The sequence below is a fragment of the Vicugna pacos genome, chromosome 30, assembly GCF_048564905.1.
Source record: "Vicugna pacos chromosome 30, VicPac4, whole genome shotgun sequence".
Lineage (NCBI taxonomy): Eukaryota > Metazoa > Chordata > Mammalia > Artiodactyla > Camelidae > Vicugna > Vicugna pacos.
Window position 1 is genome coordinate 34171250 of NC_133016.1, and position 3655 is coordinate 34174904.

Genomic DNA, 3655 nt, shown 5'->3' on the forward strand with positions numbered 1-3655 from the left:
TTTTAAAGTAGAATATTAAATTACATTAGTTTTACATATAGCACTGAAGTACAATTAAAAACAAAATTTCCCCACTTTGAGATTTCTTAAATTTGATTGATTAAAGTTTTATAATTTTAATTCATAAATATTTACCATTTATTTATAAACATACCAAAGAAATTGACATTTATTCTGCTCATGTTTTGAATATAGAGCTACTTTTTTAAGGTACACAGATAAATAATTACTTCCATTTCCAAATCAACTTATGTTTCACTTTAATTACAAAAGATAATGAAATAGTTATAAATTTTCTGTACAAGTTTTACACAAATTTCACTTTAAATTCCAAAACTTTAAAATTATTTTATTTACTTTGAGCATTATTTATACTCTGTTCACCAAACTGGTATAAATTCGTGTACAAAAGGAAGGAGAATTTTTTTTATTTCATAGACCCCAAAATTAAATTATTTAAAAAGATTTTGTGGGGATAATATTTGCAGATCACATTATAAAAATAAGCATCTTATATGATTCATTTTCACTGGATGAATGAGAAGGAAACACTGGCTGAATGTTAATCTTGGGTTGCTAGGAGACCAGACGTTTTGTGATGTCACAGCTACTCAGGTTGAGAACCATTGTGATGGCCTACCAGTTTAAATGTGCAGGCTTGCCAGAGCAGCATTTGAAGCTGTAGTGCTCAAAACCATGCAGAATAGAAAAGTAGCTGCAGAAAAAGTTATTTGAGATGGCACTTGTTTCTTCAGAAATTCAAGATAAGTTTCCTAAAGATGGGTCAACTGGTTCAGGAAACTCCAGTAGATCTCTATTTTGTGATCAAATATTCTCTGGGGACTTGGACTTGAGGTCTATGATTGAAGAAATTGATTCTCTGACTTTGTCAGAAGGATCCTTGATAAAAAGACCATGTTACACACATTGTGACTCTGAACCAGTTGGAGATAATGATTTTCGTTCTCTGAAATTTCCAAGAAAACTCTGGAAAATGTATGGGGGTGACCAATTTAAATCCATCTGGTGGGATGATAATGGATCTTCCATAGTGATTGATGAAGATGTCTTTAAGAAGGAAGTTTTGGAAAGAAAGGCCCCTTTCAGAATATTTGAACCTGGAAGTATGAAAAGTTTAGTTATACAGCTAAAGCTTTATGGGTTTAGGTAATTGCAGCAGAATTTTCAAAGATCTGCTTGTCTAGCTGTCTTTATGGCAGAAGAAAAAGAAGTCTATATTTTAAACAAGGTATTCACAAAGTTTAGTTACAACTTGGTAACTTAGATATAAAATTTAATTTTGTACATCAATCTATGGTAACATAAATGGAAAGCTTTTTTGAAAATTGTATAAAACTACTAAGGCTATAATTCTTAATTTTTTATAAAAATGAGGATAGTGCCTTAAGTAGTCAAGATTATGATAAACTTTGCTAGCAACTATGAATCTTAACAGAAATCTAAATAAAGGTATTAAAGCTGTTTTCAAAAGTGGCTTTCACCGTTACTGCTAATGCTAACTTCTTAAATTTGATGACTGTATTATTTAAATGTGTATATTCGAAATAAGGAATTTCAAAAAATAGTCAGAATTGCTCATATTTTGATGATATTATCTTTGCATTGTAAACGTGAAATCTGAGGTTTTATAGGTTAGGCTTATTGTAGTCTTCTAATTTGGTTTAAAATATTACTAAAATCTTTCCACTTTGATTGTAGCTGCAATTCTACCATATTTCAAATTTTAAACGAGGCTGTCCCCAAATTTTAGTGAGAATAAAAATAAGAGTTGAGATTAAAAATGTCTCTCTGGTATCTTCATTGGCTGAAGATTTCAACAAGAAGCACTTTATAGGAGGGGGTAATATAGATAATCATAATTCTGATTTTGTGGCTGACACTAGTGGAGAAAGTGCATTTTTACCTTCTCCTAATTTAAACATGCCTCTTAACAGAAAGCCCTCTACTAGCCATATAATTGGTGATACAAATACCCCGATCAGAGGTGATTTTTCTCCTTCATCATCAGTGTCAGTTAGACCACGAGAACAAATTGCAGTGGATCAATGTGCTACTTTAAATCAGTTGACCACTATCCACAGGCACTCCCAAAGCAGCTAAACTGAAGCAAATGGCTGTGCTGTGAACTTCATTACAACTACAACTTCTATTTCTCATTACAGCATCTTGTCTCCCATACAGGGCAATTATTTTGGACTGATGGTGGAGCCTTCTACTTTTCCAAATAGATATCACAACATATCTGCCCATGAAGGTCGTTTTTCTAAACTTCAACCAGGGAGCAACCCACGGTTTCCATTGCCAGTGATAGCTGATACATCAACTACCTCTCTTTCAAGGCCAACTCATCAGCTATCTTCAGTTTAATAACGTCATCCTAATTACAATTGATCTACCAGAGGACTACCAGATTATGCAGGATAGCAAAGATTAAAATTTATGATGGCAAATGTCGACATATATCTGCAATATTCTTATTTGAACAATAAACATAAATGTGTACCTGTATTGTCCTTATATTTTTTAAAATAGAGTAAAGATTTAAACTCGAGACTAAGTTAGCATTTAAAGAAAAAAAGAGATATTTGATTGATATGATCATTTGATGGAACAATATGTGAGTAAATTTATATAATTTTTTGTAAGGAAGAAGAGAAAATGGAAGAATTTGGAAAAAGACAAAAACATGGAGAGAGGGAACAGTACTAAGTGGTTTCTTGTTGATCCTGGAAAGTATTTAAAGTGTTAAGTTATGATAGGTTGGAACAGGAGATAAATGCAGGAACCGGCTCAGGAGTCATGGTCTCTATTATGTCATCCCTGGAATCATAACAGTCACGTGATGTAATCTCAGATGGCACATTCAGCATGAGGTAGAATTTAAGAAGTAATTTTTTCTATGGTCTTCTTTGTGCTGTTCTCAATGCATTTCAATTGGTGCTTTCTTTTCCTCCCTCAAGGGTCTGCACTATATTTTCTAGTGAAAATTTAATGTTGCTTTTATGTTCCAGCCAAAGATATGCTTACATCCTCAGAGGGGCACTTAAAGCATTTCCAAATCTAAGTCCACATCTCAACATAGTTTAGTCATTTCTTTATAGATCTGGCATCTGGCTACCTTGGAATATCTTTATGTTTCACTGTATCTGGAGATATATCCAGGCAAATGCTTGTCAACCATATTAACTCCAACCTCAAAACTGTTGCTCCATCTCATCCTTGGACTTAGGATGTCCTCCATTTACCTACTTAGATTTTCCCAGTCTCAGAACAGAAACCACCTCCTCCAGATGTTTTCTATCCAACTTTCCTTGTCTAACTTGGATACCAGCACTGTAAGCACAACACGTGCCACAAGATGCATTTTATTATTTAGTGAATGAAAAATACATGTTGACTTTAAGCAAAATCTACTTTCCTGAAGCAACAAAACTCTCATGGTTTTCAAACTATTTCGTTATGGTCTTTACTCTTCACCACAAACTAGCTCTTTTCATAGCCCATGGACTAGTCATTCAAGACAGTAGTGGAGGTAGGTACAGGAGACAAAGTATTATTTTCTTCTTAATTCATGCCTCCAGAGGCCTAAAGCATTCCATTCTCATTTGCTGGAATTTTTCCTGTCTCTTCATCA

The 3655-nt window shown here is 33.5% G+C and overlaps 1 long non-coding RNA gene across 2 annotated transcripts; it reads left to right on the forward strand.

The window, feature by feature from the left end:
• The first annotated feature begins 874 nt into the window (after positions 1 to 874).
• Positions 875 to 2529, forward strand: LOC140690398 (uncharacterized). Of its 2 annotated transcripts, none has more exons than XR_012065667.1 (2): positions 875 to 1124; positions 2203 to 2529. It is a non-coding gene; the product is annotated as an uncharacterized lncRNA (long non-coding RNA). The 2 variants fall into 2 exon arrangements; XR_012065666.1 differs by having other exon boundaries at positions 987 to 1249.
• The last annotated feature ends 1126 nt before the right edge of the window (positions 2530 to 3655 follow it).